This window comes from Cervus elaphus, chromosome 1 (assembly GCF_910594005.1).
Source record: "Cervus elaphus chromosome 1, mCerEla1.1, whole genome shotgun sequence".
Lineage (NCBI taxonomy): Eukaryota > Metazoa > Chordata > Mammalia > Artiodactyla > Cervidae > Cervus > Cervus elaphus.
The window spans coordinates 84,074,763-84,095,967 of record NC_057815.1 but is presented as its reverse complement, the minus strand read 5'-3'; the positions used below and the strand labels follow the sequence as shown (position 1 = coordinate 84,095,967).

General features: G+C 36.5%; 1 protein-coding gene across 2 annotated transcripts in view; it reads left to right on the top strand.

The window, feature by feature from the left end:
• LRRC4C (leucine rich repeat containing 4C) overlaps window positions 1-21,205 on the top strand; it is a 1,337,050-nt gene that overhangs the window by 523,812 nt on the left and 792,033 nt on the right. For both annotated transcript variants that reach the window (XM_043909663.1, XM_043909655.1), the window contains exon 3: window positions 1,340-1,421. The gene's annotated coding sequence lies outside the window, so the exon portion shown is untranslated. The remainder of the gene's footprint in view (window positions 1-1,339; window positions 1,422-21,205) is intronic.

The following is a 21,205-nucleotide window of genomic DNA, read 5'->3' as shown; positions in this document are numbered from 1 at the left end:
ATGGCACTCAGTCAGAGGTTGGCACTGAACTAGAAATTTGGTAATCCCGGACGTAAGGATGATATTTAAAATTATAAGCCTAGATTAGATCTAGAAGGGAGTTAGGCTAATAGAAAACAGAAGTTCAAGATATGAGCCATGGTGCATTGTATTATTACAAATCTGGGGAAATGAGAAAACTTCAGAGGAGATTAAGAAAGTATAATCCTTTAAAGAAGCAAAACTGGAGAGAATGATGTATTGGAGGCCAAATTTTTAGAAAGGTGTTTTAATTGACAAGAAGTATCATATTGGTATAGAATAAGGACTTATCTGGGCTTCCCAGATGGTGCTAGTGGTAAAGAACCTGCCTGCCAATGCAGGAGATGTACGAGACAGGAGTTGTGAGTTTGATCCCTGGGTTGGGAAGATCCCCTGGAAGAGGTCATGCAACCCACTCCAATATACTTGCCTGGAGAACCCATGAACAGAAAAGTCTGATGGGCTATGGTCCATAGGTTCACAAAGAGTCAGACACGACTGAAGTGACTTAGCACACTTGTGAGGCCTTAACTACAGCCTTACTAATGTCTGATTTATACCAAGATAGACTAAGGAAAAATTATCCCTTATATTTCATTGTCCATTGTGTTCACAGGGATGATGGTGATTATAGATGGAACAAAAAAAAAAGCAACAGCTAAAACATTGTCTCTATCTTTAAAACTCTAAGGCAGGGAGATAGAGTTAGGGAAATTCTTTGTCTCATAATGAATGATAATTAATAGTCTGTGGGACTCTAGATAGATGAGGTAGAAGTTTATGTTGATAGGCAGCTTCAGAGGGGACAAAGGTCATATTTGAGCTGTGTATTAAAAAGTGACTAAGTTTGTTGGGTAGGCAATGGAAATGGGAAAAATAATGACATTTCAGGCAGATAAGATAAAGTGAGAAATGCCACAGAGGTATGAAAAAGCAGAGTAAGTTCAGGGATAAGACGTAAACTCATTTGAGTGAAAGAGATTGTGAAGAGTAAAATGGGGGTAAAAAAGCAGTAGATACCTTTTTTTTGCCTTTGTGGAAAACCTTGCTGAACAAGTCCAGTAGAAAGAAAAATTTGATAAAGTGAGATATTTATCCAGAACCAAATATTATAATTACTATCATTTTTAAAAAAGCCTTTTATATTCTGGGAAAAGCCTGAAGCACAACATATTGTATAATGAATGTACCCCTGGAAAAATATAAATTGTTCCCTGTAGGTTACTCCATTAGGTAGATTTTAATTTCAAATAATTTTGCTTGGGCTATTTTCTAACTTCCTTAAATGTAATGTATTTTCATTTTATCTCTTTCCTAGAAATGATTCTCTGTATTGTGAAGCTGCAAGATCACCCAGGGAGAGTGGGGCCAAATAGGCTGAAACATCTAACACACTGAATGTATGTGAGTACAATATTAACAGCTTTGAAAAAAAAAAAAAAAGGTGGGGAGAAAGTGTCTTGTATATGGTTTAAAGTGCTTTCGAATATATAGGCTGTTAGTGAATTAATATGGCTAATTGCTGGATCCTTGGCGTAGAAAAGCTCTCATTGGTGAGTGTGGGTTTTGTATGTGTAGCTGTGAAAAGGGCTTAATTTCTCCTTGAAGGGTATTCATTCCATTTTTTTGCCAGGCATTACTGTCTCTCATAGGACTTCCCTGGTGGTTCAGATGGTAAATGGTCTGCCTACAATGCAGGAGACCTGGGTTCAATCCCTGGGTCGGGAAGATCCCGTGGAGAAGGAAATGGCAACCCACTCCAGTACTCTTGCCTGGAAAATCCCATGGACGGAGAAGCCTGGTGGGCTACAGTCCATGGGGTCGCAAAGAGTCGGACACGACTGAGTGACTTCACTTCACTGTCTCTCATAACTGTTCTGCTTCTCGTAAAACTTTGAAAGCCTGCTTTCTGACCATAGCTGCATACATTCCCACTTCTGCTCCCTCAAGGCTATGTAACCCATTCTTTTTTTTTTTTTTCTTTTAAGATCTTTTTTTTAATGTGGACAATTTTAAAACATTTTATTGCATTTGTTACACTGATGTTTCTATTGTATGCTTTGGTTTTCTGGCCACAAGTCATGTGGGATCTTTCCTCCCCGACTGGAGACAGAACCTGCACCTGCTCCATTGGAAGGCAAAGTCTCAATCACTAGGTAACCAGGGAAGTCCCTCTAACCCATTCTTTATCCTCGTTTTCTCTTCCTCTGTCAATCAGCCCCTCAGACAACACATGTAGTTTTATGTTTCTTCCTGTATCTAAACTCAACTAATTGACCTGTTTTCTCCAAACCTCTTGTTCTTTATCAACTTGATCTCCACCATATTTACCTTCCCAGTTGTCAAGGTGGTATTTATTTGTGTAGTTATTAGATTGTCATATGTATCTTTTACCAAATCAAACACTCCATGAAGACAAGGATCATGCTTGTTTGCTGATGTATCAATAGATGGTCCACATTTTCAGACTGTCTGATCCTGCATGGTTCTGAGTAGAATTTGGCCACGTTAAATGTTCCAACCCTTTTATGGTTTTTCAAAATCTCTGTTCTTTTTGGGCTTAGGTATTCTACAGATTGTCTCAGTTTCAGATAAAACAGCCTCTTGCTTTTTAGAAAAGATGAAGCTATCTTATATGAACATCACTGAATTTTTCTTCTTTAGACCTTAAAATGTCTCTGTTATTACCTATATTTTTATAGTCTATTTCCTGTTTCCAAAAATAGCTTTGTATATATATATTACATTTTAATCATAATAGTTTCCATTTTTTATGAACTTTGTTAAATCAGCTATTCCTTTCTGTTTTTTATTTCTCCATTTTTCTTATTTCTTCCACAGAGGCAAAAAAAAAAAAAAAATCATGATTTTATGCCCCATATCTTGGAAAAAATTCAACAACCAAAATCAAAACAAAACAACCCTCTGTCATCTCACTACCATCTTATTTTTACCCTCACTTAGCGCCCTTTACCCTTTGAAGTCTCTCTAGAGCAGTCAGTGTTCTTTGCCAATTCATGGTAATTTCAACAAAAGAAGGGGCTATTTTTATTTTTGTAGTACAGTGTATTTTCAGGACCTAGCACAGTGTCTAAAATGGTAGGGGCTCAATAATTAAATGAGCTAATTTTAGCTACCCTTTCACTTCCCACTCTCTACCTGAGTGTTAAAATTTTGCTTCAAGCACTTCTTAAATTACTCTTACCAAAATAACTAACCAAAATAGCTCCCTTCTGTATTATTCAATTCATGACCACATTTCAAATACTCCTCTCATATCCTCTATATCTTAATCTATCTCAATCACTGTTAACTGTGCATATGCCTCCTCATTTAATCAGAGCCTCAACTTCTAGAGCTCAGGACAATTTACTTGTCCTTTCCTTAGCCCTCACAATTCTTAACAAACTGTTTACTAGTTCTTAATTACTAGTGAGTTGAATTAATACCTTTGAATATTGAAAGGTCATCTAATATTTCTCTGACCACATTATATTACCTTTGATGAAATATTTCATTCAATCCTATAATAAAAATGTGAAGACATAATGGGATAGCCTTTTATTAACCATTTCAAATCATTAGTGTAATAATTTAAAAAACCCTATGCTGAATGAATCATGATATATGTGCTTTGTATTTATGATCCTTTAATTTCAGTAATTAGAACTATCTATTTATTGTATGTTATGTGCACACGTGTATACATAGTTATAATGGAATTCTGTGATATGTACCTATTTCCATATAAGGGACTAGTAAATTTAATTAGTTCTAAGATGTACATTTTTTCAAAATTTTCTAATACTAAAACACATTTTAAGTATAAGATAGTATGATTTTCAGCATTTGTTTCTTTTATGTGATATGTGCAATAGCCCATGATAGCTTAATATTTTAATTTCTGAAATCAGATTATCAAACATTGGTGATATTGTGGGTGTATGAATGATAGTCAATTCTTTTTATATTATTTATTTTTTAGTTGAAGGAAAGTTGTTTTACAGTGTTTTGCTCTGGTGTACAACAATGTGAATCAGCATAACTATTACATCATATATACACATATGATATGATACATATATACAACACAACATATATACATGATATACCCCCTTCCTCTCGAGCCTCCCTCTTACCTGTCTATGTAGTCACAGAGCCCTGGGCTGGGTTCCCTGTGTTATATAGCAGCTTTGTATTAGCTGTCTATTTTACATAGTGTATATATGCTGATGCTACTTTCTCAATCTGCCTCTCCTTCCCTCACTGTGTCCACAAGTCCATTTTCTCTGAATCTCTACTCTATTCCTGCCCTGCAGATAGGCTCATCAGTACCACTTTCCTAGATTCCATATATGTGCATTAATATGTGATATTTATTTTTCTCTTTCTGATGTCATTTTTTGTAACAAACTCTAGGTTCATCCACCTGAGTTCCTTTTTCGTATACAGGTACCACAACTTCTTGATATATTCATCTATCAGTGGATGTCTAGGTTGCTTCTATGTCCTGGCTATTATAAATGACGCTGCAGTGAACATTGGGGTACATGTGCCCTTTTGAATTACAATTTTCTCACAGTTATATGATCAGTGGTGGGATTGTTGGGTCATATGGTAGTTTTCGTCCTAGTTTTTTAAGAAATCTTCATACTGTTCTCCATAGTGTGTTTGACAGTTAATTCTGAAAGAAAGATTATACCTTCTCACTTACATGCTGTCTGGAAGTCCTTTATGGTTTAAACCAAGAAAATTGCTACTAAAAAATGCCATAAAATTTAGTGAAATAAAAAGAAACTGGTTAATTTAATTGCTTGAGTAACTGTGTTTTTAAGAAAATATTTGTTCTACAATTCCTTTTTAAACTTTTAAATAATATTTGAAGTCAAGTGTACTTTGAATCAGTTTATAAAGAGAAAAACGTTTACATTGATTCCTTAGGAAAAAGTGTTAAAAATGAATGAAGACTTTTTCCTCCCAATGAGATAACATCATCTGTTTAAAAATAATTATATACTGGCCTGATACATATACCTGTCCTCCCAATAATTCAGCAGAAGTCAAGTTCTCTGTGGAACACTAAAGTGAACGATAATATGTCAAAGAAAAAAGAAGCCTCTGAGTACTTCCCACTTGCAGGCAAGGACATCATTTACTTATAATAATAGAAATTACATTTTAATCAATATGCCCTTTGCTATTAATCCATTTTTGACTGCCTGAAGAGATTTTAATAACATGTTAGGAAAATCATCCATCTAATGAGTCATTTCAAAGAGAAAAGGGCTGGAATTCTTTCATTTTTAATTCAGCCTGTTCAGAATTGACATATATATTTTGCATTCTTGCTACTCTTGGAAGAATCTAGCACGTCACTGTGTACTCAAGAGATCTTTCTTGGCAACTTAAAATATCATTTATGGTTATTATTGGTGACACAAATTGATCAGCCATCAGAAGATACAGGTTTTATTACTCTGGGAGGGACTAGATGTTTGGTGATATATTCTCATGGTCAGGGCCTGTTGTAATACAACTGCAAGCTAGGTTTTATTTTTACGAAAATTTGCTTAATTTTTTTTTACTAGTTTTATTTATTTATTTTATTTTTTATTTATAAAATAACAATGCACACTCATTTTAAAAACATCAGAGAGTACACAGAACATCCTTTGGATCATGAACACTCATGCTCTTCCCTTGGGGAATGTAACCTTCATTATCATGGATGCACAGATGCATGCAAATACTATTTCTATGTACATATTTCAATTGTGTATTTATTATAAATATTTTTTAGTAGGTACATGTATAATTTTGTTTTATAGTTTGTGTGGTATTTCTTTGCAGACATCTATCTTGATTTATTTAGCTAATACTCTAGAGTTAATAGTATATTATATCCAAAGTTATATTGTCAGGGAAGTGCCAGGATGAACATGCTCATAACTTTTTTTTTCTTTCTGGCCGCACAGTGTGGCATACAGGATCTTAGTTCCCCGACCAGGGATCAAACCTGTACTGCTGCAGTGGAAGCACAGAGTCCTAACCACTGGACAATCAGGGAATTTCTCCCTGCTCATAACTTTTTAATCGATAGCCTTGACTATTTTAGTACAATCAATTCCCCCAAATAAAATATTGGAGTAGCAATCACACATCATCTGAGGGTTTTACATCCTTGCTATGTCTAAAAAAAATTAACAATGTAAGAAAGTGATGGAGTATTTTCAAAAATATTTATTGTTTTAATAATATTACCAGTCTGAAGGATGCTGTCTTAGTCCATTTGGGCTGCTATAGTAAAGCACAATAGACTGGGTGGTTTAAACAGCAAATATTTATTTCTCATTGTTCTGGAGGCTGTAAATCCAAGACCAAGAGGCCAACAGATTGGGTGTCTGGTAAGCTCCCACTTCTTGGCCCAAAGATAGCCTTCTTCTCTCTGTGTCTTCACATGGCAGAAGGTGAGAGAAAGCTCTCTGGGGTCTCTAATAAGGGTGCTAATCCCATCATGAGGGCTCCAACCTCATGATTTAAGCACCTCTCAAAGGTCCACCTCCACGTACTATCACACTGGGGATTAGGTTCCAACAGATGAATCTGGGGCAGCACAGACATTCAGTGGTAGATGACAATGCTCTTCAGTTGTTATTTTTATTTTCTTTATTCATCCTTAATAAGCCCTAGGATTTTTCATACATTTATTGCCTATTTATTCTTTTATTAATTGTGCACCTATGCCCTCATCTGGATCATGTTTACTGAGAACAAATCAAGAAGAGACAACATACTGTAGAACATGTACACATGGGGGTAATAAGGAAGAAGGAGGGAAGGCATTCTCCCCAGTAATCATCACTGCCTGCTGGAAAGTAATCACTTCTCCTGGAGACTTGTGATGAATTTGGCGTTTCTACTGAATGCCAAAGAAAACATGCAATTTAGTGAAACTCCAGTCTGACTGGTTCTTGGCATCTATGTTGATTAAAGGAAAAACAACTTAGGCTTTCACTTTCTTTTTTAAGCCACCTGTTAGCAGGCAGTATCAGCACTGTAACCTGGAAAGGTTGAGACCTTTCTACATTAAAGTCAGAACTCAAAAGAAATCAGGAAGGTACACTGACTGTCTACAGCATTTGAAGTGGTAGACTAAGAGTTCACTTCTTTTTGAGTTTCATTAAGAGTTCCATTCTTTTTGTCAAGAGATGTGCAAGTTTTATTTCAGAATCCACTTTATCCATATTTATTTCCCCAGTTCCTGAGAAATACCTGTCACAAATTAAAAGTTCAAGAAATGCATAATTATTTCTGATTTATAGACGATAAAAATCAATGATTAGATAAACTGAGTAACTTTGACAAGAGTCACACAGCTTGAAAGGGATAGTCTCAAAATTCAACATCAGTTTGTCCAAACCCAAATGCTATAATCTAAGATAATGTTTCTTCTGTTATGTATCATTATAATGCAAAATGGGCTACAAAATGCTGTGGAACAAATAGCCCAACCATCTCGTGGTTTAAAAACAGCAGTGGTTCTTTGCCGCATAAATCATGTAATAATTGCTTATTAGCCAAGGGCTCTGCTCCTGACTGTTTTCTCTCCAGGATCCTGGTGAGGTAGCAAATCCTCTCTGGACCATTTGTGGTTACCAAGAGGAAGGAACAAAGCACATGTAATATATCTGGTCTAATTTCACTAGTCAAAGCAAGTCACCTAATTTCATGAGTATCATGAAACTTCATGGGAGTTTAAGGATGGGAGGATGAAATTGGGTGGACTCAAGTTAGTGGCAAGGGTACTTATTGATATAAGTGAAAGAGGATGGCAGGAAGAACCAAGTCTGAAAAAGAAATATGAACATGGTACACAGGAGGGGAAAAAAAATCTAAATATTGTGAGAAGCACCTCTCTCTCATTACCAAATACTCAAATAACTGTGATAGTTAATGTTATGTGTCAACTTAACTGGGCCACAATATCTAGATACTTGGTCAGATATTATTCTGGTTGTTTCTCTAAAGGTGACTTTTGGTCGAGAGTAACATTTAAATGAGTAGACTTGGAGTAAAACAGATTATTTTGCATAATGTACATAGGCCTCATTCAACCAGCTGAAAGTCTTACTGGAACAAAGGTCAGCCTCTTCTGAAGAAGAAAAAAATGGTGTCCGTGGTCTGTCTTTGGACTGGAATTGCAAATATTCTTGACAACAAGTTCTTCATTTAAAAGAAACTTGTTTGAATGGATAGATGATATCCAGTGATATTCAAAGGCATTAGTTCAACTTATAACAGGCAGGGCAATCCTCAGGCAGACAGAGTACCAAGGTGAATATGGAGAAGGGTAAAATTTACATGGTCCAAGAGGATAATAAACAAACACACAAACACATATCCAATTGGTTCTGTTTCTCTGGAGAACCCTAACTAATTCAGACTCTTATTTCCTTGCAGAACAACATTCACTCCCTAAAATAGACAACCCAGAACAGGCATCCAGTTAATGTGTTGAACTCAGAGTCTTAGACCCTAAAAGAGGCCCTATAGTCTCTTCATCAATATGGCTATGACCCTGGAGACCTATGAATCAAAGGGCAAATCACATGCCCTTTCACAGCTTATAGGTAGTAATCAAACACCGATGGGAATAAACACTTCTGGAAGCCTGGATATGTTCTTTGATTCGGTAGAATTCCACTCTATTGGAGGGGTTCCTCTGTTCATGAATTTCCAGTTTGCATTCTTTTGGTTTGTCCTTTTGGAATATTCTACTTTTTCCATTATCACTCTTGGTTGTATCAGAAATGCACCTTGGAAAATATGCTCTCCTAGGAGAAATGAGCAGGTTTTTTCAACCTACTTTCTACCCCCAGGCTCTTTTTAAAATTTCTAGTCTTGGTCTGAAAAACTTAGTTGGCTCCTTACTCATCTGGTAGATTCTGTGCGCTGTTATCTACTTTAGTGGTACTTTTTAAGGTGTATTTCTTAGCTTTTGCTACATTTCTTTGGTTTCCTTCTCCAATTACTTCTTTCTCTAGGCTGAATTATGGGCACTTAGAGCTTATTAGGTTTCAGTGGGAGAACAACACCCCTTGTCTCTAATTTCATAGCCGAAGTGTCTAATTGAAATGAATTACTAGGCAGCTGAATTCTTACTCTAAGACCACCTTAATCACTTCAGGGCTTTTAACAATAGATGTGCTAGTCTTACTGTTGACTGATCCTATTACAACCTGAGTTTTAATGAACTGTGCCCCAATGATCTTCTTGTTTTCCTTGTTTCATATTTGAAGCTGTAAGTCCTTGAATTTGTGGGCTGTCTTTATTCTCTTACTAATTTTAAGTGGGTTGATTATTTTCTGAGCTCATCTTTTTTCTTAGTGATTTGCTAAACATAGACAACACAGAGAATTATGTTCTATATTCTAATTTTTTCCCTAAAGACACAAGTTCATTAGTTCTGTGGAATAATTGCCAACTTACAAGAGGTGAGATCTTCAACAAATACTTTGCTGTTACATAAGAGAAGTTACCATCTTTTTTTGTTTCTTTAACAATTTTCCACTATTTTTGTCCATTAAGTCAAGGTCACACATTTTACATCTTGATATGATAGCATTCTTCTTTTAGGTATCAATGTCTTTATGAGTTTAAATAGACTAGTTTTAGTAAAAACAACTCCCACATATAAGTGGCTTTAAATATCAAAGGCATATATATGCCTTTGTTATATATATATTATATATATATATTATTTATATATATAATATACATATATTATATATATGTATCTTCCCAGGTGGTGCAGTATAAAGAATCCATCTGCGAATGCAAGAGATGTAAGAGACATGGGTTTGATCCCTGGGCTTGGAAGATCCCCTGGAGTAGGAAATGGCAACTCATTCCAGTATTCTTGCCTGGAAAATTTCATGGAGTGTGGAGCCTAGTGGTCTCCACTCCATGGGGTCACAGAGTTGGACATGACTGAGTGCCTGAAAATGCATGTATATTTACTACACATTGGAGATCGGCTTTGCTCTGTGTTGCTCTTATTCAGGACTGCTGGCCATGTTTCCATATTTTCTGAGGGGGGCAAACAGGAACATGAATATTGTATAATGACTATTAAATCCTCCCCCTAAAAGTGACTGTGACTTCTCCTCATGTGTTAATGGACAAAGCAATATACATGACTGCAATTGTCTTCAAAGGGGTAGGAATGTGCAATCCTGGAAGAAATATCCCTGAAAGAAAAAACTAGAAATACTGAGTGAATAATACTAATGTCACATGCTCATACACATCAATACTTTATTTTTGAGAAGAATGCCAAACTGTAATCTCCAAGATGGCAATACCATTTTTTTTTCATTTGGATCACTGTATCTTTTTGCTCAATGCATTGAAATAAGTAGGTACTCAATAAATATCTGTTTAATTACACAAATATGTTTTGACTTGCAAAATGTATGTGACTTTTTCTCTTGGTTCCCTGTGCCATGAAAGCTATGAGTGATGACCAACTTTCCAAAGAAGAGTATAAAATTATTAATAAACTGGAGGCCTTTTTAAAAAGCAGGGACAGAAAATGAGCTGGAAGGGGGATTCTGCCATTGCAGTATACTTTTGTTGATGAATTATATTGTGTACCAGAAACATATTTAAAATAATCTTGACAAGAGAATTAATGAACTGCCAGGGACTATCCTAAGGCAACACTGAGTTTAGGAGTTCTGTAACCAATAGAAACTTTTTTCTTCCTCTATTGCAAATATCTTCAAAGGAGCTGTAAACATTGATCACACACCTCTACAAAGATAATAGCTGTGGTTGAAGAAATAGCTTATTCAACATTTGGACTAGCAAGGAGAAAAGTCAGTCATTTTCTGTGGGACAAATATATTCTCAGGAAAGAACACATTACACTTTAATTAAAATGATACTTTTAATCTCTACTCCAAAAATCTGAAAACATATATAATGTGGTGTTGGGTGTAAAGAGGAAAGAAAGGGGGAAGTGAAGATAGACATGAGGGGGACAGAGGAACAGACGAGGTTAATTTATTGTTCTTAAGTGTTGAATTACATATATCTACCTTTTCCCTCAAAACTAAAAATAAAATTGTTTTGCAATATACAAACTCAGCAGCAAAGTTACTGATACTTAAGAGTATTCCCCAAATTTGGATTTGTTTTGCTCAATAAGAAGTTGTGCCATTTGTCTTTAGGAAGCACGAAAAAGTGGGCTTTAGAATGTCCACATATAAAAGCACAGATCGGATGATTCAAAAAAATGCAGTTCTTGCTGAATCTATCACAGCATTGGTACTAAGTTACAAAGAGCCAGGTTTTATTAGTTTTTCTTTGCTGATGTAACAAGTTAATACAAGTTTAGTGGCTTAAAATAGTCATGTTTTAATTCTACATGCCAGAATTCTATATGGCAGAAGTCTGCCATGTAATTCTATATGGCAGAAGTCTGACCACAGGTCTCACTGGGCTAAAATCAATGTGTCAGGAGGGTTGCATTCCTACCTGAAGGTTCTAGGGGAGGATCCATTTCTTTGCTAACAAAATTTAGTTCCTTGCAGCTGTGGGACTGAAATTCCTGTCCTTACTGGCTGTCAGCTGAGGGTCATTCTCACTTCTTGAAGCCATTCACATGCCTTGGCTCATAGCTTCTCTATCTTCAAAGCCACTGTTGGCAGGTCAATTCCTTCTCACATTTGAGTCTCTCCAATCCATCCTTCTGCCCTTCTCTTCCACTTTTCACTGGAGTATAATTGCTTTACGAAGCTGAGTTAGTTTCTGCTGTACAACAAACTGAATCAGCTCTACATTCTCTTCCACTTTTTTTTTCTTTTTTTCTCTTCCACTTTTAAGGACTCATTTGATTTGATTCGCTGGTGGCTCAGATGGTAAAGAATCTGCCTGTGATGCAGGAGACGCAGGTTCCATCCCTGGGTCAAGAAGATCCCCTGGAGAAGGGAACAGCTACCCCATCTGGTCAATGCAAAGAAATAGAGGAAAACAACAGAATGGGAAAGACTAGAGATCTCTTCAAGAAAATTAGAGATACCAAGGGAACATTTCATGCAAAAATGGGCTCACTAAAGGACAGAAATGGTATGGACCTAACAGAAGCAGAAGATATTAAGAAGAGGTGGCAAGAATACAGAGAAGAACTGTACAAAAAAGATCTTCACAACCCAGATAATCACAATGGTGTGATCACTCACCTAGAGCCAGACATTCTGGAATGTGAAGTCAAGGGGGCCTTAGAAAGCATCACTACAAACAAAGCTAGTGGATGTGATGGAATTCCAGTTGAGCTATTTCAAATCCTGAAAGATGATGCTGTGAAAGTGCTGCACTCAATATGCCAGCAAATTTGGAAAACTCAGCAGTGGCCACAGGACTGGAAAAGTTTCGCTTTCATTCCAATCCCTAAGAAAGGCAATCCCAAAGAAGGCTCAAACTACCACAAAATTGCACTCATCTCAAATGCTAGTAAAGTAATGCTCAAAATTCTCCAAGCCAGGCTTCAGCAATACATGAACCAAGAACTTCCAGATGTTCAAGCTGGTTTTAGAAAAGGCAGAGGAACCAGAGATCAAATTAACAATATCCGCTGGATCATCAAAAAAGCAAGAGAATTCCAGAAAAACGTATATTTCTGCTTTATTGACTATGCCAAAGCCTTCGACTGTGTGGATCACAATAAACTGTGGAAAATTCTTCAAGAGATGGGAATACCAGACCACCTGACCTGCCTCTTGAGAAACCTGTATGCAGGTCAGGAAGCAACAGTTAGAACTGGACTTGGAACAACAGACTGGTTCCAAATAGGAAAAGGAGTATGTCAAGACTGTATATTGTCACCCTGCTTATTTAACTGATATGCAGAGTACATCATGAGAAACGCTGGGCTGGAAGAAGCACAAGCTGGAATCAAGATTGCCGGGAGAAATATCAATAACCTCAGATATGCAGATGACACCACCCTTATGGCAGAAAGTGAAGAAGAACTAAAGAGCCTCTTGATGAAAGTGAAAGAGGAGAGTGAAAAAGTTGGCTTAAAGCTTAACATTCAGAAAAGTAAGCATCTGGTCCCATCATCTCATAGGAAATAGATGGGGAAATAGTGGAAACAGTGTCAGACTTTATTTTTTTGGGCTCCCAAATCACTGCAGATGGTGACTGCAGCCATGAAATTAAAAGAGGCTTACTCCTTGGAAGGAAAGTTATGACCAACCTAGATAGCATATTAAAAAGCAGAGACATTACTTTGCCAACAAAGGTCCATCTAGTCAAGGCTATGGTTTTTCCAGTGGTCATGTATGGATGTGAGATTTGGACTGTGAAGAATGCTGAGCACCAAAAAATTGATGCTTTTGAACTATGGTGTTGGAGAAGACTCTTGAGAGTCCCTTGGACTGCGAGGAGATCCAACCAGTTCATCCTAAAGGAGATCAGTCCTGGGTGTTCATTGGAAGGACTGATGCTGAAGCTGAAACTCCAGTACTTTGCCCACCTCATGCGAGGAGTTGACTCACTGGAAAAGACCCTGATGCTGGGAGGGATTGGGGTAGGAGGAGAAGGGGACGACAGAGGATGAGATGGCTGGATGGCATCACCGACTCGATGGACATGAGTTTGAGTAGACTCCGGGAGTTGATGATGGACAGGGAGGCCTGGCGTGCTGCTATTCATGGGGTTGCAAAGAGTCGGACATGACTGAGCGACTGAACTGAACTGAACCCAATCTAGTATTCTTACCTGGAGAATTCCATGGACAGAGGGGCCTGGCAGGATATGGTGCATGGAATTGCAGAGTTGGACTTGACTGAGCAACTAACACTTTCACTTTTTCTCATTTTTTGTTAGATTGGGACTACCTGGATAATCTAAAATAATCTCCTCATTTCCAAGTTTTTAACTTAGATTATAGGTGCAAAAGAAATATTTGCTATATAATCTAACAAATAAGGATGTGGACACTTTGGGAGGAGTACATTATTCTGCCTGCCACAAAGGTCTAAGTGTCCTATGTATGTGTGGGCTTGTCTGAGATAAATGAATGAATGTTAGAAGTAAACAGGAAACTAGCTACTCATGGATTTGGAAAAATCTAAATGCAGTATACCCTATTAGCATGGGGGAAATAATTGTATGCCTCTCTCACTACAAAAATAATAGAAAAAACTTTATACTTAGCCCAGAACTGTTTCTGAGTCTCCATAAACCAGTGCATAAAGGGATTCAAAACCAAGCTGCTGTCACCCAAGAATTTGAAAATGCTTTGTGGGCTTAGAAATAATTATACAAATAAAATGTTTTCCTTTAATATCTTTACCAAGTTATGATTCTGAATGTTTGACCATGTCTGCTAACCTGTCCTAAGAAGATGAATACAAATATGGATGTGTGATTAAACGCAACTGAAGTGGATTTAATTAACCTGGAGAAGAGAAAAATCAAGGAGTATTTGAAAGGTGTCTTTATTTTGATAAGGGGCTAATATGAAATTAGAAATGTGCTGTGCATTCTTAGGGATTGGCATCGTCCTGATGAACGCTTGCTTTCGGGATGCTGATTTCTATTCAACACAAAGAAAGTTTTTCTAATAATCTGAGCAGTCTAAACTTGGATAGGACTGTATCATAAGATCATATCCTTTCTGTTACTAGAGGTCATTGAGCAGTGATGGATAAGCCCTTAGTAAGGTTGTTTTGGATGTATTTTAAATACTAAAGGGTTATATACTATTGTTAGTAATGTGGTTCCTTTTTCCTAATAAAACTTCCCAGTTCTATGATAATTTTGTCTAGGTTTTTGTCTTTCAAACAAGTAAAAATTAAATCTCAGGTTGTTTTAAATGGATGAATTTCCATAACAGAAAAGGATAACATTTACATGAAATGTGCAGATTTCTATATTGTAATAATTGTAAACACACATTAATTGATTAACACACACTATTCCCTTGTTAATATTTGTTTTATGGGATGCTTTGTCTAGGGCTATGCTTGGTTTTGAGGATACAGACAGACCCAGAATCCACAAAGCTTATGGATTTGTGGGGCAAACAGAGGGTAAACTAATGAGCAGATGAACAAAATCATTTATCATAGATTATACTATGAAGAAGATAAACAGGATGATAGTTTAAAAAGAATAGCAGAAAGGTCAATTTAAACAGGGTAATTACGGGAGAACTTTCAGAGGAGCTGACATTTAAACTGAACATGAAGTGTAAGAAAGGGAAACTTCCTTTACATAACCTTATGAGTTATTAATCCTTTCAATATCGCTATGAGTTGAGAACTATCATTGTCTTAATTTCATAGAGGGAGAAATTGAGACTTAGATTTACCTGTACAATTTAATTGTTTAAGCGTGATGAAGCTTGAATTGGGACTCAGATCAGTGAGATCTTAGAACCTGCTAAAGTTGTAATCCACAGCCTTTAGTTTTTAGGTCCCTTCTGATTCTGAGTTTCTATGACTGAAACTGACCAGTGTGACTTGGACAAAGTGAACGCCTGCCCCCATGTTCTTCCTTTCTGTTGTGCTAGTGAATGAATTGGTAACTTGAAGAATGCTAAACTTCTGTGAAGGTGTTACAATACTGTGACACAGAAATATACCCTAAAGCTGATGGAGCTAGCTACAATTTTTATTTGGACATGGGTGGTGGAAGACACAGGGGCAGAAATAGGTGAAAGACAGTTTCCCAGTTTACTTTGATGCCATTTGATAATGCTGATATATGATACATACATTGGTCTTAATAAAAGCCATTTATGTCTCTAGGAGGAGCATGCCTGTTGAAGACAAGTAGTTGCTAATTGTGGGTTTGGTGCATCATTGAGAATAGGTAAGTCAGGGGGCAAATCTGAATGAGGAAGAGATCTGTGCAAGGAGTGCCCTGTGCCCTGCTGGGCTGCGCTCAGTCGTGTCTGACTCCTTATGACCCCATGCACGGGAGCCCCCCAGACTCCTCGCCCATGGAATCTTTCAGACAGGAGTACGGGCGTGGGTTGCCATTTCTTTCCCCAGGAGCTACCCCTGCTATTGTGCAACATTGGGAGAAACCACTTTATTCCTCTTAAACTCAGTTTCCTCATCATGCTCAAAGGCTTCCTGACAATGTGGGTGACAGATCTGTAAAAGCCAACCTCTTCTTCATCTTTAAGAACTTGATGGAAACAAAGATGTGAATTTAAGAGTTAAGCTTTATGCAAAAATCAGAACTCTAGTGAAGAACGTCATCTTCAGAGAGGGCTGGGGGCAGAATGGATCTTATAGACAGTTCCAGAGAATATCATTGAGAGAGATCCCCCACAAGTAGAAAAATCAGTGAATTGTTAACTTCATAAATTAAATTTCATTTCCCGTTTTAAATGTTTGCCGACAATTCTTTAAATCTGTCTATGCTTTAATGCCAGCATCATATATTTGGCAAACATCCACTCTCTTTTTAAATTCAGAACACACACCCACACATACACTAGCATTACTTTAAGTTTGAGAAGGCTACATGTATACCATGAATGCATATGTCCTCGTAATAAAAATTCACAAACACATATTTCAATTTAGGGGACAAAAGAGTTGTGTCCCGGATTGTACTGTCCTTATGCATAAACTCATTGGGTATTCCGACTGAAGGATAAAGCTTTTCAAAAGGCTCCTGATCTACCAGTCATACAAGATAAATGTTATCTTCATGTATTCAACGTATTGAAATTGAGCTATTTCTATGAGCCAGGCATTGTCCTAGGCATGTGAAATCCCAAACAGGCATAAGATATTGTTGCTGTGCTCAGTAAACAAGCATTTTGGTAGGCAAAGGATGTCAAGTCCACACCGCTTTTGTTATGCCAGCGGTACTGAATAATATGAATATTGAGTATCTACTTTGTATGTAACTGTGAGGCATACGCTTTGCACATGTTACTCAAGCCTACCATGTTGCACAATACCAAGGGGCACTATTATTTTGTATATTATTTACAAGTCGGCCCCGTGAATGGTGGATGTGATGGTTCTCACTTGTCTTACTCAATTCTCAAAAAACTGAACAGGTAATTTTTGTGATTCCAAGACGAGAACATTGAGCCTCAAAAGTGTCAAAAGCTCATAGCTATTAAAGGACAGAGCTGGGTTGATATTTGGATCTGAATGATGCTAAAGCCACAATAATTTTATTACTCCATGAAGGCTATTGTTATAATACTATCAAATGGCCGATCACTCACAATTACCCCAGGGTTCTTTTACAAGTGGAAATCATACATTAGAGGCCATTTGTATCATTTATCTGAGGAGAAAAATAATGCTTTGCAGCAGCTTTCAGTTCTAGATATAGGTACAAACTGCAGATCCAGCCACTTTTTAAAAGCTTAGAATTTACAAGTTGAGGGGTTCTGCAGAAATTTTTCTTAAACTTCTTTTAGAGAACTGCCCAGGAAGTCTTTCTACAATAATCTTTCTGTTCCAGATACATTTCTTATCTCAGAGATAAGAACAACAACAAATACCTATTGAAAGGATTAGCCTGGCACCTCAAAATATTAGAATTTAAGTATGAAAAATTTACCTCCTCTTGAATAAGATATATATATGGTCTTATGTCTGAATGGTGACACTCATTTTTATTTTTTCTAGCACAAATAGTTTTTTTTATGTGGTGATAGTAAAAGTTTGTATAAATATATATATTTAATAATGACCAACATCAGCAGAGTAAATGGATAGAGGTTAAAAGGAACTAAGGCACATGGAAAATTTAAGGAGGTGGATTTTGATGTCATGAACCACAGTTGTTATGTTCTCCAAAGGCGGACAGAGTATACAATACTAATCTTGCTATACCAACATTGTCAGGCTTCCCACCCACACAGTTTATGCCTTTGAATATACCCAAGATAGTTCATTAATTTTAAGTTTATTTTTAATGTTTAATGCTTAATGGAGAGAAGCTGTGATTTCTCAAAAAAGTTGATGCTGATGATGACTCTGCAGAGAAAAATCATCTTTATTTAAACACAGATTATAATAAAGAATATGTGCTACTAGAATGTTGTGTGATTATTTAGCAGAGAGAAAAAGAATGCCAGCTTGAGTCCATAAGCTTTGTTCCTTTTTTGACACAGTTGTTTTATTTTGTTTCATGACCATAGTTTTACTTTCCTGCTGCTCCTTTTTCCACCTTAATACCCCAGCCAAGCTGGATACAAATATTCTAGTTTGTGCATGTGTGTGAGCAAGCTAAACAAATGTTATTGGCCTAAATTCATTACCACTCCTGGAAAACATCTCAAAGCATGTGCCATGGTGGACTGTTAGGTCAGTAATTAGGTAGGTATTAAATTTTACTGTCTTAAACTCTACAAAATAAACCACATAGGCAGTACAGTGGTAAAGAATTTACCTACCAATGCAGGAGATGCAAGAAATGCAACTTCAATCCCTGGGTCAAGAAGATCCCTTGTACTAGGAAATGGCAACTGCTCCAGTGCTCTTGCCTGGAAATTTCCATGGACAGAAAATCCTGGTGGGCTACAGTCCATGGGATCACAGAGCCAGACAGGACTGAGGAACTGAGCATACACACATAGTTGCAAAATATTGGAGATACTATATTGTATTTAGTTTTCCTCCAAGAAATGACTTAAGTGCATTTTGTCTACTGCAATTACCTAAATTTGTCTCATGACTTGGTATACAAATTTTATGATGCTCTTAAAAACTACACTTATAAATTCATGAATATGAATATCAACCAGCTTTCCACCTTGAAATTAAGGTTGATTAAATGTCTCAAATAGTTGTTACTAATATTCTTTCTGAATTTGAATGAACATAGCTTATTAAACCCTAGGATTGCCATGATTTTTTTTTATCTCACATCAAATTCAATTCCTTGAATTGCTTCATATATGCCAGTTGTGGAAATTTATATGAAATTAAAATTTATGTGAAAATTAAAACATTTTCAAATAATAGCTCTAGGTCTTTTTCATGTATATAGATGTCTGGTGAAATTCTTTTTGCTTCCTAAACCTCTGCTCTTTCTTCTGGGTATTTTATTACAGAATAAAATAGATGCTTACTCTATATTTTCTCAGTTGAATGTTGATTTTCTATCTCCCATAGCACCCGGAGCAGTCTAGAGCATACAAAAGGAAGACAATGAATCCTTGCTGATCAATGATGGATATGTCCTACACTTATATGTGAATCTTAGCCTCCATGGAATCACATCTATATTCCTATCAGAATGGATAACAATTTTTTAAAGGTCTTATTTTGATTCTTAATATTTGTGACTATATAATCTTATTTCTGAATTTTAAAGTACAGTTATAAAAGGAAGGAAATAAGAAAGTGAAGAAAATTCCCTTTGGTTACTTACAATGAGAGATTCATGGTTGTCTATTGTTTCTCCTGATCTTGATCAAGGCAGAACAGGGAGAGTGGAAATAAGGTTGCTTTCTGAGATCCTAAAGATGTTATTTGTCATTCAAGTGTTGCCCTTCAGTATTTTTGTGAATGGAGCTTCCCTAGTGGCTCAGTCAGTAAAGAATCAGCCTGCAATGCAGGAGACCCAGGTTCAATCCCTCAGTCAAGAAGTTCCCCTGGAGAAGGAAATGACAACCCACTCCAGTATTCTTGCCTGGAAAATCCCATGGACAGAGGAGCCTGGAAGGCTATATATATAGTCCATGGGGTCACAAAGAATCAGACTAGGTGACTAAACCACCACCATCACCACCTTTATGAACTGGGCCAAATCGTTAACCGTTTTGAGTTTCTGTTGTCGCCTTTGTACAAATAATATAATAATTGTGTTTGCCATGTGAGGTGGATCTGAGAATTAAAGAAACTACCATATATCAATGTAAAAGGACTGTAAAGAAGGTTTCACGAAGACAGAAAGTCAAAAAGTATGAACTCCCAGGTTTCCGGTCACTCTGCTGTACTTGCATAATAGAACTGACAAAGTAAAAAAGAATAACTCATTGAAATAGGACACATGGAGCTGGTCTATACACTTTATTAATTGGAAAAGCATTGTGATATGTTTCAAATTTCTGTGGATCTGATCCACAACCCTAAATGGATGGATGAAGTCATCAGGAAATTCCCATTGTGTTCAGTGCATGGTTGCTGTGTTTTTGTCTGCTTTCAGATTTTTAATAGCTTTATCCTTTTTTTTTTTTTAAACTGCTTTTTCATTCTTTTTAATGTATTTTATATGATCATTCTATGAAAGTGAATTGTATGCTGACTCCAAATATTGTCTGTTGAAGTCAGTGTACCTTTTAGTAAGGTACAAACTGATTACAAACCATCAATTCAGTGGTTAAAACCCCAGCTTAAAACATGAAACATAGAATTTTGCATAAAGAAGAATTGATTCAAAAATGGCTAATATATAGCTTACCCAGAGTAGACAAAACATTCTCATTTAATGCAGGAAAGAAAGCAAGATATTATTTCCAACTCTTATTCACAAAGGTTCAATGGTGATGTTATGCGAATGTCCACATTAAAGGACAGTATAACACTAAGAAAAAGACAACTCCCTAGTGTTAGTTGTTCCATATGTTATCTCATTTTGCATTAACTGCTAATGTGGGTATAATTTCAGGGGCAAAATTACACTTTATTCTTCCTGTCTCACCTCCTAGTTGTAAGTTCCCTAAATGGCATGGTAATGCTCCCCGTAATACCCAGCACAGTACTTTGCTAGGATTTCAATAAATGTTTGTTGAATTGAATTACCACATTAACATGTAAATTGTGAGACTGCAGAGTATACAGCCTGTAAATCTTATTTTAAAATCTAGGTTTACACAAATTTGCATATTATTCAGAAAATGAATAAATTAAGCCCAAATCAGTGTCTAATTTAAATGCATTTGCACAAACTCACTTAAATAGTTTGAAGAGTGACCACTTACCAATGAGTTGGATAGCACACGAAGGTGACCTTATACAGTTTGGGGAATCAACAATCTAAAAAAATCTTCTAAAAAAGAAGATTGTTCAGATGTTTATTTATTTACAATTGATGCCCCCCCCAAAATGAGCTTTCCTTGGAAATTTTTATTTACAGTATTCGTTCACCACTTTTTGAGTCCCATTGCTTTGTTGACTTCATGTAC